General features: G+C 39.6%; 1 long non-coding RNA gene across 3 annotated transcripts; it reads left to right on the forward strand.

The window, feature by feature from the left end:
- The first annotated feature begins 474 nt into the window (after positions 1-474).
- On the forward strand, positions 475-13,942 carry LOC118668661. Of its 3 annotated transcripts, none has more exons than XR_004971701.1 (4): positions 475-895; positions 11,258-11,509; positions 13,597-13,681; positions 13,769-13,942. It is a non-coding gene; the product is annotated as an uncharacterized LOC118668661 (long non-coding RNA). The 3 variants fall into 3 exon arrangements; XR_004971699.1 differs by having other exon boundaries at positions 476-895; positions 11,270-11,509; XR_004971700.1 differs by lacking the exon at positions 13,597-13,681 and having other exon boundaries at positions 478-895; positions 11,270-11,509.
- Positions 13,943-21,149: the final 7,207 nt, after the last annotated feature.

Genomic DNA, 21,149 nt, shown 5'->3' on the forward strand with positions numbered 1-21,149 from the left:
AAATGTGGCTGGAATTTTATTGCCTGAGGATTAATTCCTTAGTTCAATCAGGTACAGATCTGTCCCTGAAGTAAGAATAGACTAAGCAATCTTTCAGATTATTTTCTTTTCAATAAATCTATTAAGTAATCCTAAGTGGTTGTTCTTAAAAATGAAAGAGGCAAGTAAATTAGATAGTGGATCTTGGCATTTGCAGTTACATATATGTCCTTTCCTTCTTTTCCCCTTAGTCCAACCCTAATCCAAGTCTTACTAATATGTGATAAAGACCTTGACTCTACAGGTTCCTGAATGGGTGGGGTGAGTCTGAATGATGCACACACGTAAGGCATGCCCAGGACATGCATGGGCATATCAGGAGGCACACCTATACCATCATTGGTAGATCTAGATTGGAATTCCTTTTCTCAGAACTGTTTTAATCACGCATTAGTTCTTTTAATAAAAGGAGCCTCTGGTTTTACCAGTTATATTTTGCTCACAATCCCAGTAGGCAAATAATTGTTTTAGTTTAAAATGTTTTTGTTCTCACGGTGAATGGGAGAGTCCCAAAATGATCAGGAATTTTTCTTTAGTATAATTCAGAAACAGAAACTCCCAGATCTGAAAGACCTTTAAAATAGAAATCAGAAGGTTCCAGTCTAGAATAGCACTTTACACATGAGCTTGAGCAATTTTTAAATTGTTAAAAAGTTAGAAAAATGAAGAAAGCTGGAGGAAATGAGTCCCTTAAGAGTAATGTTCATGTTTTATTACCTCTGTAATCATATTGCCAAGCAAAATAGGTAGACATCTGTTGGACATTTAAAATTCGGGGTGTGATTCACATTCTTTTCCTCTTACTCTGATACTAGGCCACCTCTTTCCTGTGGAGGAGTCATTGCATGTGGATCAGGTGAGACTTTCAATGTTCACTCACAGGTGACCAGGCCTGGCCATTAATTTCCCTGGGAACAGTGATTGGTCCAGAAATAGGCATAGGAACTAAGATGAGCCTATTATAGTTCTCCCCAAGGCTTCTCTTGCTTGTCAGAATGACTTTTCTGAGAAATAGACATAGCCTCTGATTGTAGGAGAAAAGATGAGGCCCTAAAGATGGTATGTGAGTCCCCCCAAATCCATCTGTGGCTGAAAGTAGCCATAACCTTTATTGGTTTGATTTCCAAGTAATACAATCATAATGATTGAATGAAACCCTTTAAAATAGATTTTTAAAATAATTATGAAGGTTGGCTCTCTTCCAACTCAAATGAAAACAAAATATGCTTTCAAGATTTCTTCTGTCTTTAGTTTTTAGGAGTTTGATTATGATGTGTCTCGGCATGTGTTTTGAGGGGTTTATTCTGTTTGGGGCTCAAGAGCTTCTTGAATCTGTGGGCTAATGTGTTATGTCAAATTTTGAAAAATGTCAGTCATTATTTTGTTGAACACTTTTTCAGTCTCATTCTGTTTCTCCTCTTTGGAAAGACTTGCTTTGGTCCCACAGGTCCCTGAGGTTCTGTTCATTCTTTTCTTCAGTCTATTTTCTTTTCGTAGTTCAAATTGGTAAGTTTTATTGATCTAACGTTAAACTCACTGATTTATTCTTCTACCGTCTTCAGGCTGCTTCTGAGCTCTTCCAGTGAGTTTTTATGTTTTATGGTGTTCTTTTGGCTCTTGTTTATAGTTTTTATTTCTTTGCTGAAACTTTCTATTTTTTCATGTGTTTAAAGCATATTAAAATTTTCCCTTTGAAGCATTTTTATAATGGGATTTTTACAGTCCTCGTCAGATAGTTCCAATGTCTGTGTCATCTTGGTCTTGCCATCTGTTGATTGTCTTTTCTCATCCTAGTTGAGGTTTTTTTCCTAATTCTTGGGGAAAATGACATTTTCAAAATTAGTTCCAGACATTCTGGTTATTATAAGACTGCGGCTCTTATTTAAATCTTCAGTTTTAGCAGGTTTCCTCTGACATCACAACGCTAGGGAAAGGGTGATGCTGCCTTGTCACTGCCAGTTGGGAGTGGAAGTCTAAAGTCTTCACATGGCCTCCACTGAAACTCTGGAGGATGGAGAGGTTTGTTGCTGCCTAATTAGGACAAAAGTCCTGGCTCCTCACTGGGCCTTCTCTGACATCACCCCAGTGTGGGGAAGGGCTGGGAGGAGAATCCCTATTCCAGCTGGATGAGGGCGGAAGTCTAGGCTCCTGACACAGACTCTGTTGACAGGGGTTGTTGGGGTGGGACCTCAGTTTTTCCTGTGGTGTTTGGCTGCAGTAGAGCCATTATTGTCTACAAATTTACAGTCCTGCTGGACTGTTCCTTTTCTATCCTTTGGCTAGAAAGAACCGGCATTTTTTGAGCTTTTTCTCTTCTTTCTTCTTCTTCTTCTTTTTTTTTTCTTTTGGTTTTGTTTATATCTGTTAGCATCTCTGCGTTGTTAGCTTCTCCAGCATCCAGTGGAGAATTTCAAGGAAAAAGAAAAGCCATTAAGCTCAAAACTCAATGCATGTCATTCCTTGGGTCATAAGGACCCTCACCATTCTGTTTTCTTTGCTCTACCTTTCAGAGTCTTTATATCTCTCTATATATACATACATACATACATACATACATACATACATACATATAAAACATCCAGGGCTTATAGTGGTACTTAGTGGAAGGAATAAGGAGGTCATGCTGGAGGTGACAGTTCGATTTCCAGTCAGGGCACATGCCCAGATTGTGGGCTTGATTCCCAGTGCAGGGCATGCAGGAGGTAGCCAATCAATGATTCTCTCTCATCATTGATGTTTCTATCTCTCTCTCCCTCTCCTTCCCTCTCTGAAATCAATAAAAACATATTTAAAGAAGAGTATTAGTATAGAGAAAATGGAACTTTAAAACTGTGTATCTATCATCACTACTCTTAAATGATCCATACTATAAAATCTTGGTTATTTTGTGTCAACTGAAGGCTCTTGAAAATGTTTGTTCAAACCATACAGCTCTTATAACCTACAAAGCAAAAGACAATAACAATTACAGCTATAATTTTTAAAACAACAGTATTTTCTCTTGTCCTTATAACACTAGAAACAGTATTCCTACAGCACTTTGTACTCTGCAACAAAGGAGTGTTAAAACCAACTTTAAATAATATAATATTTTTCTGTGTATTTCATCCAAGAAGTCAAACAACTTAAGGCATAGTTAAATAGATATCTCTAATTTATATAACTCTATATTTTCCAAATAAAGATACATCTTCTTGTTGTGTCCAAGAAATATTCACAAAATGTGATTTTTTAAAAGTTAATAAATTTAAAAAAAAGGAAAAATGTAGGCAAGAGTGGTTTTGTAACTAATGCAATTAAATAAGAAATTAGTAACAAAACAATACCAACAAATCAGAAACATATTTGGATCAAAGAGGAAATTGAAACTGAGATGTGAAAACACACAGTAACACATTTGAAATACATACAAAGCAGTGCTTGGAGGAAAATAAAGTCCTAATACTTATACTAATTAAAAAAACAAGACTGACAGTAAAAAAATTAAATGCTCAAATCAAGAAATTAGAAAAAATTCACAAGAAAAAGCACAGTGATAGAAAATTAGTGAATTAAAAAGATAAAAGCAGAAATTAAAAACTTTGAAGAGTGGCAGATCTGAGAAATAAATTCAAAACCTAAATCTTAAAGAAAGAAAACAAGATAAAGTGTTTAATTTAATTGAGCTTAAAAGAGTAAAATCGCCCTAACCGGTTTGGCTCAGTGGATAGAGCATCAGCCTGCGACTCAAGGGTCCTGGGTTCGATTCCAGTCAAGGGCTTGTACCTGGGTTGCGGGCACATCCCCAGTGGGGGGTGTGCAGGAGGCAGCTGATCGATGTTTCTCTCTCATCGATGTTTCTAACTCTCTATCCCTCTCCCTTCCTCTCTGTAAAAAAATCAATAAAATACATTTAAAAAAAAGAGTAAAATCATAAATACACAAAATAAGAATTTATATGAGGGAATTAAATTTAGATACAGGAGAAATTAAAAGATTCAGGAGAGGCTGCCATGTGTATCATGATAAATTTGGGAACCTGGTTCAAATGAGGGGTTACCAAAACTGACCTCCAAGTGCATAGAAAACATACAAATATGTGGTAAGATATTAAAGAGCTACTTCCTCAAAAGTATCTTAGCACAGTCATTTTCACTGAAAACTTCTACCAAATCCTTAAGAAATAAAGCCTTTGTGTCTGCTTCTATGTTCTAAAGCACGACGGGAAAAGACTTCTAAGCTTTTTATGAGTGAATGCAACAACAAAGATAATACCAAAAAATTAAACTATAGCACAATATCACTTATGAATATTTACATTAAAATGCCAGATAGCCTATTAGCCAACAGAATTAAGGCGTACATTGAAATGATAACACAACTTTACTAAGTGGGGTTCTCCGCGCTTCTTGGACCTGTAAGTCCATTTCTTTCACCAGGTGGGGGAAGTTTTCTGTCATTATTTCTTCAAATAGGTTTTCAATATCTTGCTCTCTCTCATCTTCTGGCACCCCTATAATTCTGATGTTGGTACGCTTGAAGCTGTCCCAGAGGCTCCTTACACTATCCTCGCATTTTTGGATTCTTTTTTCATTTTGCTTTTCCGGTTGGGTGTTTTTTGCTTCCTCGCATTTCAAATCATTGACTTGATTCTTGCGCTCCTCTGGTCTGCTGTCGGGAGTCTGTATAATATTCGTTATTTCAGTCCGTGTATGCTTAATTTCTAGTTGGTTCCCCAGTATAACATCGAGGGTCTCATTAGTTTTCTTGTAGATCTCATTAAGTTTATCGGCGGCTTCTAAACAGTTCTTGAGAGACCTTAAAAGTGTGGTTCTGAACTCTATATCTTCCATTGACAATTTTGTCCTCTTTCTTTGTCTCCGCATTTTGTTATGCTTCCTTGGTGCACCCCCTAGTGGTCTTTGTGTGCAGTCTTATAGTTAAACCTTGATTGTTGTAGCTAATACCAGGGAGGGTTTGACCTCCAGGCCAAGTGGCTATGAGAATCAGCTGTGTCTGCAGTGAGAGAACTTCTGTCCTCTAGGGAGGTGCTAATCTGGCATTTGCCTGAGGCTATCCGGCAAATGCCTCTGTGCAGGGCTTGGGCGGGGCAGGTCGCACAGGATCAACAGGGTGGGCCAGAGAGAGCAGTTATGGCGGCTCTCAGCCCTGTCCCCCGGGGCTCTGCCTCTCTGAGTCCCAGCACCCGCTGCAAAGCTCAGAGAGAAAGCTGCAGTCGCTCTGACCGAAGCCAGACAGTCCCGCTTCTCCCGTTTGAGTCTGGGTCCCTAAAGACTCGCCTGTATCTGGAGCTCAGAGTCTGCAACTCCCTCCCGATTGAAAATGCCAACCGCGCCCTCCGCCGCCAGCCCGCTCCGCGCACTCTGCACCTCAGAATTTGACTTCAGCACTGCGCCTCCTCTGAGTGTCCGTATGCATTTCTCTTTCCTCCTAGTTGTAGGACTTCCACTCAGCCAGCGTTCCTGTGGTTCTGGGTGATGTCCGTTCCGTTTTTTAGTTTCACTTTTGAAGTAGTTGTTCAAGGCAGCAAACTCCAGCGTTAACCTATGCCGCCATCTTGGTTCTCTCCCTCCTAAGTGGTATTTACTTCAAGAATGCCAGGATTGTTCAATAATTCACCACTTACTAGAGAATAAGTAAGATAATCATCTCCACAAGGGCTGAAAAGAATTTGATGAAATCTAACATTCATTTTATATAATAGCTATTAATAAAATAAAAATAATAAGGTGGATTATTCAATACACTTCTATTGAGATAACTGGCTAGCCATCTATAAAAAAAGGGAACTGGATTACTGCTTCTCCTTTTACACCAAAACAAATTACAGATGCATTCGATTAAGTGGAGGGAGGAGGAGAAATAAACTCATATAAGTATCAGAAGAAAATATTTGAGAATCTATAATAATAAAAGCATAATATGCTAATTAGACTGGACGACCTTCTGGACAAAAGCCAGGGCTGTGAGAGAAGCCCAGGTCTTGGGTGCCAGAGGGAAGCCGGTGCCTGCAGCCGGGGGAAGGAAGGCCTACTTTTGCATGAATTTCATGCATCGGGCCTCTAGTTTCCTAAATAATCTTGGACCAGGGAAGAACTTGCTTCAGTACCATAAAACATTCAAGAAACCATAAACAATAGGCTTATATAGTCAACTACCTAAAGACAAGGAAGAATTCTTCGTAGCCCTGAAACTCCATAAACAAAAAGACAAATGACAAACTTGAAAAAATATTTATAACATATCACAGAGTTATCTGTAGAGTATATATAAGTTAATAATAAACAGCCAAAATCCAATGTAAAAGTGACAAAGAACTTAAATAGTACACAGAAAAAGAAAATGAAAGAGACTTTTAAACATATAAATACATGCATAATCTCATTCATTATAATCTTTTTTACACATCATATTGGCAAATATAAAACAAGTGGCTAAAAAAACACAAAAACAAAAACATGTGGCATCATATTGGTGAGGGTTGGAGAAACAGCCACTACCATATATTTTCAGTGGTAGTGAAAATTGATTCAACATCTGTGGGAAGCACATTAGCAATATCTGCCCAAAATACAAATGCATGTACCCTTTGACCCAGGACTTCCACTAATAGGAAATTATCCTACAAACATATTCATAATTTATGATATTTCATACAAAGATTCACTATAGCATCGCTATGTTTGTTTATTTAATAGTTAAACATTGGAAACAATGTACATGGCCATAATTAGGGGACCAGTATTCTAATGACAGTGGATATTTACAACAGAATACTCAAGAGCTTTTACAAAAGCAGCAGCACTGTATGCATTGGTTAAGAACCATCTCCAAGATCCATTATCAAATAAGGCAAAAAGCAAAACAGTGATAGTGTAGAATACCATTTATTTATATAACACAAAAGTAAACCTACAGAAACACTTATTTAATATAGTGGTTTTTATATTTACACTAGAGGCCCGGTGCACTAAATTCATGCACTGGGGGTGGGGGGTGGGGGGGGGGTCCGTCAGCCCAGCCTGTGCCCTCTCCCAGTCCGGGAGCCCTCAGGGGAATTCCAACTGCTGGCTTAGGTCCGCTCCCTGCACTGCAGCAGAAGCGGGAGAGGCTCCTGCCACTGCCGCTGTGCTTGCTAGCCGTGAGCCCAACTCAGGGCTTCTGGCTGAGCAACACTCCCCCAGTGGGAATGCACTGACCACCACAGGGCAGCTCCTGTGTTGAGCATCTGCCCCCCTGGTGGTCAGTGCACATCATAGTGACCAGTCGTTCAACCATTTGGTCAATTTGCATATTACCTTTTTATTATATAGGATAATATATATATATATATATACACACACACACACATATACTTGAAAAAAAATTTTTCTCTAAGTTTACCCAAGACCCTGGCAACTTTGGTTATCTTTCATGAGTGAACTGGTAACCTGAAGGAAAGATGCAGGAAGGAAGCTTATTTTTCATACTTTTGTTTAAGTGTCAGGTTCCCAAGACTCGGAGCCTAAGACAGGGATTCTTGAGTGTGTGCTTTTAGGAAAAGGGGAATGAGGTAAGAAGGTTAGGGTGGGGATTAAAAACCAAGCAAGAATGTATCTTGGCTGGAGTCTAGCTTCTGCCTGATACCTTGAGGAGCTCTGGAATGTGAATTTCACCATAATGTGGGTCCTTCCATGAGACAAAGATTCAGGCCTTTGTATCCTTATCAGTCAGCAACTGGCTGTGAGCTGCGGGCAGCAGGAGGGAGTATCTTCTCAAGAGAGGTGGCTCTTAATGGCCAAAAGCAAATTTCTAGAAAAGGCATCAGCTCTAAGGAATTAGTAATCAGTTAGAAAGAGGGATCTGGGCCCAATAGGGACCTCTTTTTGTGATTTGTCTAGATTCTAAAATCAGCATGAACACCAAAATTTAAGCAGAAAGCCTTAGAAATCCTTAGCAAGACTCCAACTTGAAATCATGTTAGTCAATTTTTCCACCAGTATTGGAACACATTGTGTTTTTCTGGACGAGCGCCACATGAAATAGTTGGCTTGCCTGTAGGTGACCTTCTGTTCGAAAAATCCACAACTTTAAACACTGGACTCATAATCATTGATGAGAGTCTCCAGGATACAAATGTAACAGCAGTTTTTTTTGTCTCTCATCCCAGACTCATCCTGGAACAGAATGTTAGGGGGACCAACCATATTATTTAGTCTCTATTCTTTATTTTTCCTACCAAATGTAGTTATGAATGCCGGATATGTTGTACAAAAAAATTATCCAAAAATTGGACAAAAGGCAAAAGATGATTTTAAGTGACCTTTTAATATATTAGAACACACACACACACACACACACACACACACACACACACACATATAATTGATTTCAGAGAAGAATGGAGTGAGAGAGAGAGACACACATCAGTGATGTTGAGAAAATCATCGATCAGTTGCCTCCTGCAAGCCTCACACTAGGGATTGAGCCTGCAACCCAGGCATGTGCCCTGACCAGGTATCGAACCATGACCTCCTAGTTCATAGGTCAATGGTCAATGCTCAACCACTGAGCCATACCGGCCAGGCTTAGAGCATTTTCTAATAGACTCATCTGAGGGTCATTCTCTCTCAGGAAACATAACTTGTTTTGCTAGCAATTGATTAGCAATAGATTCTCACAACTCTACCAAATTAGATGTTAGCTTATAGAAACTGGTAAGGTATGATCCTCCCCATCCCCTTTGTAAAGAAGATAACCTAAAGGTTATGGTTTATGCCTTCTAGGGTATAAACCACTTCCACATCTAACTCAACAATCTGATTTCAGCATTCCTTTTCCTACTGATACTTATGTCCCAGTTTCTCTTATCCTTATAAAACTCTTTTTTCTGTCCTCTGGTTCCTTCACTGATGAGTTAAAACTTGGACATGCTCACTATTCATATGAGAATCATGCCTTTTAAATAATTTGAGAAAATATGCATTTTCAGTGTAAACTAACAGTGTAAATTTATGTGTTAAATATACACACAGAGTAGCTTGCTATAAAATAATACATAGGATGACATAAATCCTAGTGGAAATGCTTCCAGAATCATTGTGCATCATCTTCGCTCTTGAAGGCAGGGTTGTATGTATTTAAATCTGGCTTATGACTATTAGCCTGGCTGCTGAAGTACTTGACATACTGCCACAGGTAGTACTTTGAAAAATGGCTTCACCAGTAAAAAGAATAAAAATAAAAATTAGTCATATATTTTTCCAGGTGCATTTCCCTCAAAAATCCCATTGGCAAAGCCCATGGGGCCAAGGTTGCCAAATTTAGCAAGTTAAAATACCGACTATCTAGTTAAACTTGAACTTCAGATAAAAACATTTTAGTATAAGTAGATCTCAAATAGTGCAAGTATTTTATCTGAAAAGCCTATTGGTTTGGGTTGTAGGAAGCAGGCAGGGGAAGCAAGGTGTTTTCCAATAGTGCCAGAAATGCAAAGGATGGTAGCCAGAGTCTGAGTCCTGTGCTGGGAAATACCAAAGGCCAAACCCAGGAAGTGGAATCCTGTTATCAACTGCAAGGTGTGAAAGTAGTAGCCTTGAGTCGGGAGCTAATTGGCACTGTAATAGGGCAAACAGCTAGAGCCAGGCATGGGACCAATGAAGAGAATTCACAGAGCTGCTCTGAAGGCTAATGTGTGAAAGTGGGTTTTTATTTCCCGGACACTCTGGAAAGTCCATCCAGATAAATGAGTTGACTAGACATATGTAAAATTCAAAGAGAACATATTTTTTAAATTGTGGTAAATTATACATAACATTTATAGTTTTAACCACTTAAAAGTGTACAACTCAGTGAACTATCACCACTATCTATTTCAAGAACATTTTCATCTTCCCAAATACAAGTAATCTAATCATTAAACAATAACTCCCCAGCTCCTGGTAACCCCTATTATACTTTGTCTCTTTGTGGATTTGCTTATTCTAGGTAACTCATACAACAGGAATCATACAGCCTTTGTTCTTTTGTGTCGGGCTTATCTCACCAAACATAACGTTTCCCAGGTTCATTGCCAGGTATCAGAATTTCATTTCGTATTAAGGCTGAATAACATTCCATTGTACATACATACCACATTTTGTTCATCCATTAAGAGGACATTTTGTGGACATTTTATTTTTTTTTAGTTTGCCTACGTCATAGTTATTTATTGCTACATAAAAAGCCCTCCATAACTAAGTGTATTAAAATAACAACCTTCTCTAAAAACTTGCTCTTGAGTCTTTGGATATCCTTGGCAGTTCCGTTGATGTGGGGCAGGCTTCAGCGACCTCAGCTGGATTGTCTGTCATATCTATGCTTCCTTCTAGGTTGGTTCGGCTTAGGTGGCTTGTCTCTGCTCCATGTGGTCTCTCATTTTCCAGCAGGTTAGCCTGAGCTTGTTTACATGGAGTAGAATGAGAATTGTGCAAGGCATCTTTACGCCTAGTCTTGGAACCAGCACAGTATCACTCTTGCCTCAGTCATTTTGGTCAGAGTAAGTCACAAGGCCAACCTCAATTCAAGGGATGGGAAATAGACTCTCCCATTTCATTGGAGGAGCTCAACAAACATAGCATCTATCCAGAGATATGGAGAAAAGAATAATTATGGCCACCTTTGCAAACAGTCTACCACAACCTATTAAACTAGAATAAAATTTGTCTGAAAGTTTGTTTTTCTACTTCTCAAATTGATCAACAAACTCAATGCAATCCTATCAAAATTCTAATTGTGTTTTTTTCCTTAAGGAATGGACACACTAGTTTTAAAATTCATATGAAATTTCAAGGGGCCCAGGACAAACAAAACAATCTTGAGAAAGAAGACAAAGTTGCAGAACTCACAATTCTCAATTTAAAAACTTACTACAAAGCAACAGCAACCAAGATAGTATGGTTCTGGCATAAGGATAGAAATATAGACTAATGGATAGGATTGAGATTCCAGAAGTAATCCTGTATATCTTTGGTCAATTACAATTTAACAAGAATGCCAAGACCATTCAATGGGGAAACAATAGTGTTTTCAACAACTGGTGCTGGGACAGCTGGCCATCCATAGGCGAAAGAATAAAGTTGGATCCCTACCTCACATCACATACAAAAGTTATCTCAAAATGATAAGAGGGACGGTCACACAGTAAGAATAGGACCACAGATGTTTAATGATTATTCACCTTACTAACTATGGATAAGAGGTTTTCTTACAGACCCTGAGAAATTGGAGGATGTGCAAAAAGAAAAACAGAGTTCTAAAAAGATGAGACATCTCAGAGCAAGGATGGGTCCATGGCTCAGAAAAGAAAATGCATTTTGAGGACAAAGGACAGGATGCACTTTGATTTGGTTGCTGTGCCTCTGGGAGTTTGCCTCAGGAATGTGATCCCTTCTCCGGTTTTAACACTATTGAAAATTAACTACTTTCTTATTGGACTTCAATATCTTGGAAGGTGAGACACAACCACAGACCCTGAGGCCATCCCTCCTCTTCCCCATTGCATGCAGCCTTTCGACCTTATCCCTATACAATCAGTCAGCTCATAGGAGGTGGTTATTGATTAGTGCTATTAAAATGATATAAAGAGATTAGGTTATACTTTTCTATATTTCCTGAATTTTTGCAATCAGCATGTGTTATCTGTACAATCATAAAAATCAGTAAAACTAGTTCCATCTTGAAGAAAAAGATACCTTGGTCTCCAATAATGAGTGGTTAACCCTCTCTGTCTTATCCTCTTTAACTACTAGACTGCATTCATATCCTGGGACTTCTTTGAGCTTCCCCACTGCACTATCCTACAAGGAAGGCAATGTAGATTTCTCTCTGTTCCATAAAAGCTTAAGAGATGCCAAGGTGACGCCAAAAGTCATACCAGAGAAGGACAATGACGGCCAATTCCAGGATCTTTAGCCAGTTGCCACATTCAGGGTTCTTAGGTAGAGAGTTGCCACAGTGCTTTACAGTTAAGCTTGTATGACACCTCTCCCAGGAATTCTGAAGAGCTAAGCACAGGTCATGCCACTGACCTCACCAAACCATAAGCCTCCCTCAGCCTTGGGAACTCTCTCCATTCCCCAACTTCGCTCTCCACTAAGCTAGTCTATTCCATGCCTCCTGTTTTCTCATTGTGGTGCCTGCCACTCATTGTCTAGAGCTTGGGAAAGTTTCCCTGAGGCCACTGAAATACATGGATTAGGGATATCTTTGGAGATAATTTTAACCTACTACCATTGTATTTTCCTTGTAATATAAAAAAAAGGTTAAGGGGAGAGTGAAGAAAACTTGAGGACACTCTTAGGCTACAAAAAGGGTTGAAGGGGAGAGGGAAGTCTAGGGGCCATGCAGACAGATCAAGCCAGTTTCACAATTTTACCTGGGGCCAGGATGAAGTGGTTTACTTCAAAGCGCCTGTAACTGGTTGAACCACATCTTCTCTGTCCTAACTTGGTAATGTCTTGGGCAATAAACTTCATTCATTATTGGAACTTGGCTTGTCATTAGCTAACAATTCTTAAAACAGTTTGCTGTCAAATATACATTCTTAGTTTGGTTCATGTTTTTGCCTCCTTTTCACATAAGCTACCATATATCTCATTTAAGAGCTTTATAGTCCAGTTTAAATTCTGGTTCACTGCTTATGGAGCTTGCACTGGCGGAGCAGATAATGTGGCTGTCATAACATTTATTCATTAAAAAAAATGTTTGCTGAGTGTCTCTACGTGTTACCAGGGAATGAGACAAACAAGATAGCCCTTTCTTTAGGGGTTCAGCAATTATTCTTTATGGCTGCTGGAGTCAATAGACACTAAATTGTTTAGAAGACAACATTCCCTAGTCAGAAGACACCATTCCCACGCTCAGAAAAAAAAAAGCTGGTGAATTCATTTGTTTATTTGTTGATTTGTTGATTTGTCTACTGACTAGGGAATGGTGTCTTCTAAACCATTAATGAACTTCCTTGTTTTGGGGCTCGAATTCCATAAAAAGAACATTGTGCCAGCCTGTAAACTTCCCAGGGAAACTTGATGGCTTTCCCCAAGGTATCCATCTCCATTACAGAGCAGGGCACAGCAGCAAGGTCTAAATGGGATGGCATTATGCTGATACACTGAATAAATCCATATTACATATTACTGGTTGATTCAATCTCCCACCAAATATTTTCAAAGCTTCAATTCACTTGTGGACACTTACATTCATTCTTTTATTGATTCCTCTGAAAGTATATGTTAAGCACCATCTGTGGATGGATGAGAACGATCGGCATCATTCCCAAGATGGAGGCTTTTTGGGAGACTGGTCATTCCACTTCTAGTGCCTCTACAGGCTGACTGACTTTAGCTGGAGCTGCTCTGTGCAATAACTATAATCTCGGTGGGTCTGAGATTGGGGATAGGTCCCCACATCTTCCTGCAAATGAGGATTGGAGTTGTAGAGATGAAAAATGGGGTGCTTCTGCTGAAATCCTAAGATATCCTGACCTTACATCAATCGCATTAATAAGGAGGAAATGATATGCTGGTTGTATATTTTCAGGTATTATCTCTTGGCTGTGATGTCCCTTATATCTTCCAAAGACTCCTTTCCCTTGATTACTGTATCCCAAGACTCACGTTCCCAGGTACTTTGGAGACGTCTGCCATATTCTCCTTTTGTCTCCCTTCAGCATGGAAACCTGTAGTCATCAATTGTCTCACCCCTGTCCTAGGTGTCCAGGTGTATGACCATCTTCCTTACTTCTGCTGACCATCATCTGTAAAAGACACAGATGGCTGCATGGTGAAAGATAACCAACCAATGTCCAAGCTCAGAAAAAAGAAGGTGGTGAATTCATTTGTTTGTTTTCCTTTTGGGTTGTAAGAATAAATCATTACTCATTCAATAAATTGTTGAGCACCTTTATGTATGCATAAACACTGTCTTTAGAAGCAGCTTCACTGTTAAAGGCTGCTATTTACTCCCCCCCACCCTTGCTTTTCAGAAACAGTGGGAGGGAGGGAGAAAGAGGTGAGGGAGAGAGAGAGAGAGATAACAGTGATGAGAGAGAATTATTGATCAGCTGCCCACTGCATGCTCCCCACTGGCGATTAAACTCACAACCCAGGCATGTGCCCTGACCAGGAATTAAACCGTGACCTCGTGGTTCATAGGTTGATACTCAACCACTGAGCCACGCCAGGCAGGCTGCCTGTCTTCTTATCCTATACCTTTTCCACTATACAGGACATTTTTCTAAAATTACTTTTAAGGTTTGATATGTGTTGACTGTCATTTAGACTACCCTACATATGGAAAATAAGTAGACTTAACAAATACTTATAATTTGGGTTTAAAAAGTCCTACTCTTAAGTGAAAGGGAAAGGGTTGGCTTTCTAAATTATACAAAAATTTTCCATCTTTTATCCATTTATTTCACTGATTAACTGCTCATCTTCTTGCTTACTGTAGATAATGATAAAACTGATAAGAACTTCAGCGTATAGCCCTGCCCTGTGTGGCTGAGTTGGTTGGGCACCATCCCATGCACTAAAGGGTTCCTGGCTTGATCCTGGGCCAGGGGCATGCAGGTGGCAACCAATGGATGTTACACTCTCACATTGAAGTCTCTCTCTCCCCCTCTCTCTAAAAATCAATAAAAACATTAAAATAAAGAACTTAACCTTACATAAAGAGCAATTATTCCCTAGTTAACATTTAGTAAAGATACTCTTATTATATAACATATGAACCATATAATATATGTTAACCATATAACATATGAATTATACCATCACTTATACATAACAAGAAATTATTCTCCAGCTTTTAGTTGATATATTCTTGTTATATGCCTTTTTAAAAAATAGCAGATATGATCCTTCAATGCTTGGTAATCTAAGCACAAGAAAATCTTAGATTTGGCCATCTTATCCAGGACATACTGTTATGAATTAATATGTTTTCTCTTGCTTTTTAAATTTTTTGTACTTGTTTATAATTTTTTAAAAAAAACCCCAATGTCTATTCGGTAAGCATTTTTGTGAGTAAAATGATTTATTTAATAAATATACTCTGATCATGCTGAGGGGAGATATTTTGTGATTCTATTTCTACAAAGAACTTCTCTCAAAGCACACCCAGGAGATGATGTGCTTTGCTGAAATGCTTTGGTTCATGCTCATGAATTTGGTTTTTATTTTCTCGCAATGTGTTCTACAGTTTTCTGTATATTTTTCCACATTACTTCTTCTAGGAAGGGCTCATATTTCAGTTTTTCTATATCAGTCACAAGTGAATACTTTAAAATACATTTCTATGGTGTGATGTTAATGTAGTGTAGAGAAATTTTTTTCACAGTGTTTGAGACGGTAAAATGTAATTTAAGTCTTTTTGTTAAATAATTAAAGTGTACATATCACAGGAAACTCCTCCTCTTTCTTTCCTCCCTCTCTTCATATTTAACACCAATCCATCCCTTCCTGCCGGCCTCAGCAGCTGTTGTTCCTTTTTGTTCAGCACATCAATCTGTGTACTTGGCCTCCCCTCTCCCATTTCTCTGTGGACTCTGGTTCATCAGATTTCCCCTTTTATGCCTTTGGCCTCATTTTCTTCCTGTCTGCTAGCTGTAGCCTGCTTTTTATAACTGAGCTAAAATTCCCAACCTGATAACAAAATCAAATTATCCTAACTTGATAAAACCAATGACCTTTCTGCAAAAATTAACCCAAGAAGCAACAGAAAATGGTAGGTCAGTAACTAACAGAAGAATTAGGAAAAAAAAATATTTAAAAATAATTATTACATTATGCTAAGTGAAATAAGCCAGTCAATGAAGGAAAAATACCACATGATCTCACTCATTCATGGATAATAGAGACCATTATAAACTTTTGAACAATAATAGATACAGAGGCAGAGCTGCCTCAAACAGATTGTCAAACTGCAGCAGGAAGGCCTGGGAGGGTTGGGGGGCAGGAGGTAGGCGGGTAAGAGATCAACTAAAGGACTTGTATGCATGCATATAAGCATAACCAGTGGACATAAGACATTGGGGGATAGGGGAGGCTAGGGGACTGTCTAGGGCGGGGGGATAAAATGGACACATATGTAATACCCTTTGTAATACTTTAAGCAATAAAAAAATAAAATAAAAAAAAAATAATTATTAATGATAATAACTATATTTATTAGCCTTGCTAAACATCTAGCTATATTTAAGTGCCATCCTAAACACTTTATTTTTTTATTTTTTATTTTTTTAATACATTTTATTGATTTTTCACAGAGAGGAAGGGAAGGGGATAGAGAGTTAGAAACATCGATGAGAGAGAAACATGGATCAGCTGCCTCTTGCACACCCCCAACTGGGGATGTGCCCGCAACCAAGGTACATGCCCCTGACCGGAATCGAACCTGGGACCCTTCAGCCCGCAGGCGGACGCTCTATCCACTGAGCCAAACCGGTCAGGGCCTAAACACTTTATAAGTTTATCTTATTAAATCCTCAACAATAATATGAGATAGGTATTATTATTACTACCACCATTTTACAGAGAAGGAAATTAGGTTTAAAGAAATAAAGTAAGTTGCCTGGCCAGCGTGGCTCAATGGTTGAGCATCGACCTATCAACCAGGAGGTCATGGTTCGATTCCTGGGCAGGGCACATACCCAGTTGCAGACTTGATCCCCAGTGGGGGATGTGCAGGAAACCAGAGAGCAATGGTTCTCTCTCATCATTGATGTTTTTATCTCTCTCTTTCCCCCTTCCTCTCTAAAATCAATACAAATATATATTGAAAAAAAAAGAAAGTTAAGTTGCCTTGGGTTATATAGCTTTATTTATTTCACTTATCGGGAAAGAACCGGAGTAGGACCCAAGTTTGTTTGATCCTTTATACATGTTTTCTCACTTAATCCAGACAATTTAATGAGTGAGAATTTTAAGGGATGAGAATTTCCGTTGTGTGTCTTTTGAACACAGAAAATAAGAAATAGTTTACCAAGTTTCTTGGTAAAACTAAGTTAATTTTCCACACCTATACTATACATGGACGCAAAAATCTTAAAATTTATCAGATCGAAGCCAGGATCATATTAAAAGATTAATGTTGTCTGACCCAAAAGAGTTTATTTTAGGGAACATGGCTATAAATCACATACTCTGGCCTATAACAAAGTAGGTCATTTTCATCAACATTCAAATAATTTTCATTTAAAATTATACACAGAGAGGCTCACATTTATACGCACAAAACTCCCTCTTGACACACCAATGCCCAACCTGTTCCCTTATGGAGAATTGCTGTTCTTGCCATTTTTACTTTCCATCCTCACATACTCTCTAGAATCCACTTAGATCAGGCTTTCACTCCACCAAGATGGCTCTTATCAAATTTAATGATCAATTTTCATTTTAACTAACAGCACTTGGCATGCTTTATCATTGTCCTTTTGGAAATGGTTTCTCCACTTAGCTTCCAAGACGCTACTCCCTTATGGTTCTCCTCTTACAGTTCTGGCTGCTCCTTCTGTCTCCTTTGCCGGCTCCTCTTCATCTTCCTGACCTCTGAACAGTGGAGGGACCCTGGACTCAGATACTAGGGTTCTTTTTTTCTCTGTCTATCTCATGATCTCATCCAGTCCTGGCTTTTTAATTTATTTTTTTCTTTGTTGATATAATTACAGATAGCTCCCATTTTCCCCCTTTAATTTTTATTTTATTAAAGTAATATGTACACATTCTAAAAAGTCAAATAGTACTTGTGAGATAATAGAAAAATATATGTATATTGGCCTATACCCCCGGTTCCTGGCACAGAGATCCTAAAACCCTTGTCATTTCCTGAGTGTAAGAGCCCTAGGAGCATCTTTTGCACCTTGGGATGACTCTGAGTGATGACTCCTGGAAGGGGGCTGGTAACCAGAAAGATGGAGCCATGATTAGAAGCTTGGAATTTTCAGTCCCACCAGTCATCCTCCAGAGAGGGGAGGGGGCTAAAAACAGAGTTCATAATTGATGCCCATGGGAGAAAGCCTCCATAAAAATGCCAGTGGTGCAGGGTTCAAAGAGCTTCTGGGTTGTCAGACGCATCTGCACCAGAAGATGACATCAGAACTCCATGGGGACAGAAGCTCCTGCACTTGGGACCTGCCCAGATCTTGCCATCTGTATCTTTTCAACTGGCTGTCCATCTGTATCCTTTATCATTTCTTCTAATATACTGGTAAATGAAAGTAAAGGTTTCCCTGAGTTCTGTGAGCCACTCTAGCATATCAATTGAACCCAAGGAAAGGTCACTGGAACCTTCAATGCATAGCCCCATCGGTCAGAAGCACAGGTGGGTTTGGGACTGGCGTCTGAGGTTGGAGGCAGGGGGCAGTCTTGTGGGACCAATATCTCAACTTGTGGGATCTGGCACTATCTTCCAGGTAGATAGTGTTAGACTTGAGTTAAATTGTAGGACACCTAGCTGATGTAGAGACTTGCTTGTTGTTGTGGGGAAAAAAGCCTTCACGTATTTGGTGACTACAGGTGTCGGAAGGAAGTGCTCTCTGTGAAGGTAAAGGAGACACACAGGGAATAAAGGAATAGTAGAGAAGAACTGGATTTCCCCCCTGCATTGGAAGGAAAAAGAGAACCCCGAGTTTCCTCTTTTGGTACTAAAAAGGCTGTGACAAAATAGAGCATTTCCCTTTCCTACCCCTCCTTACTTTCTTTACTCCTCCTCTCCAGAGGCATCTAATTTTTTTTTTTAAATGTGTATTTTTATTGATTTCAGAGAGGAAGGGAGAGGGAGAGAGAGATAGAAACATCAATGATGAGAGAGAATCATTGATTGATTGGCTGCCTCCTGCACGCCTCACACTGGGGATCGAGCCCGCAACCCAGGCATGTGCCCTTGGCCAGAATCGAACCCGGGACCCTTCAGTCCGCAGGCCGACGCTCTGCTCACTGAGCCAAACCGGCTAGGGCGAGGCATCTAATTTTTACTCTTTTACCTGTCTGCTCTGGCTTTTTGCACCCTCTACTTTTTTGTCAATAATATGCACATGCTACCTTTAGATATTACCTATAGACTTCATATTATGGTAGATGAGAATTTATTCTCTTATAGTGCCATTCCCTTTCCTATTATCCTTTATCTTCCGAATATAGTTTAAGATTTGGTCAAATCAATACTTATATTGCTATATACACAAATGTAATTTCCAGCAGAGCATCCATGTTAAGAAAGTGAAAACAGTCTGCATACTAACAAAACTAGCGAAAATCACTCCTGTGACAATAGGATGTTTTAGCAGAATCTGTATATATAAAAGGCTAATATGCAAAGTGTCCCTGTGGGAGTTTGACTGGGAGTTCTATCATTCGCTATGATATGCACTGACCACCAGGGGGCGGCACAGAATAAAGGAAGGCCCTGGCCAGCAGCTGGCAACTGGGGAAGGCAGGCCCCGGCCAGCAGCTGGAAGGAAGACCCTGGTCAGCAGCCAGAAGGCCCTGATTGGTCCTGATCGCCAGCCAGGGCTAGGGACCCTACCCATGCATGAATTTCATGCCCTGGACCTCTAGTATAGTTATAAATTTATAGTATGAAACATGATCACTATTGGTAAGAAGTTGATTCCTGGGTAACGGAAATGAGATTTACTACCATTTAAAACTGACAGCTGCATCTCTATAGTGGAGATCCACTTGGTTCTGGAAGGGGATTCTTTTTTAAATTGGGCAGATGGGAGGCAGGTAGGGGAAGGGTGTAGCCGGGCACTCTGGGAGTTGTCAATGCTGCTCTTTTCATCATGCTCTTTGGTACAAGGAGTTTAAAGTTTGCCGGAAGAAAGTCAGACAATTTTCCCAAAGACTAAGGATCCCTCTGAGAAGGAAGTCATTGAAGCCTTGAGCACTTCCTTCAGGAAGGCCAGTGTTACTACATCACCTCTGATTCCCTGAAGTAACACTGAGAGGGCAGCAAAGGATACCAGGGGCTTACCCAGGAGAAATTCACCATGAAGGAGAGAGAAGCCTGGTCTGCTGAACTGGGCTTAACATTGCTGGCTGGGAGGACAAGCCCAGGGAATATAAATTTTACTCTAGCGTCACAGGTGTGTCCCAGAAAAAAGAGGCCTTCGCATTTTTTTAAACATTGGAATTGCAGATTATCCGAGCACTTAAGTTTTAATAGCTCCATCTTGGGAACAGTCTTTGCTATAGCAGATCTTCTGTGTTTCAACAGTGACACCTTGTGGGGCAGAGGTAGGAGAGACTGGGGTCTGTGAGGGCTATAGCAGTTTTCCATCTTTCATTTTTTTCAGATATATATACCTACGTGTGTGTGTGTGTGTGTGTGTGTGTGTGTGTGTGTGTGTGTGTGTGTAAAATTGACAAGTAAATTGTAGTTTATTTTAAATGTGCAATGTGATATTTGATAAAGGCATACAGTTAGATTCCCATTATTGAGTTAGTCCAGCCATCATTTTGCTTTGTGAGAACTAAAGTTCTACTCTCATAAATTTTCAGTTATACAATACAGTACTTGAACTATAGTCACCACGTTATCATTAGATCCTCAGACCTTACTCCTCTTATAACTGAAAGTTTGTAATCGTTTACCAACTTCTCTCTAATTTCCCTACCCTTAAGCCCCTGGAAATCACCATTCTGCTCTCTGTTTAGATGAGTTAGACTTTTTTTTTATTCCACATATAAGTGATGCTATGCAGCATTTGTCTTTCTCTGTTTGGTTTTTATAACTTTAGGATAATGCTCTCCAGATTCATCCATGTTGTTAGAAATGGCAGGATTGGCTTCTTTGTTGTTGTTGTTAATCCTCACCTGAGGATATTTTTTCCATTGATTTTTAGAGTGCGCGAAATGGGGAAAAGAGGGGGAGAGGGAGAGAGAGATGTGAGAGACACACATCGATTAGTTGCCTTCTGCATGCTCATCAACCTGGGCGGGTACCAAACCTGCAACCTTGACCAGAAATCAAACTCGAGACCCTCTGTGCCATGAGTCAGCTCTCTAACCACTTAGCAACACCTGCCAGGGCAGGGTTACCTTTTTATGAATGTACTAGAGGCCCAGTGCATGAAATTCGTGCATTGGGGG

The sequence above is a fragment of the Myotis myotis genome, unplaced genomic scaffold (genome assembly GCF_014108235.1).
Source record: "Myotis myotis isolate mMyoMyo1 unplaced genomic scaffold, mMyoMyo1.p scaffold_m19_p_13, whole genome shotgun sequence".
Taxonomy (NCBI): Eukaryota; Metazoa; Chordata; class Mammalia; order Chiroptera; family Vespertilionidae; genus Myotis; species Myotis myotis.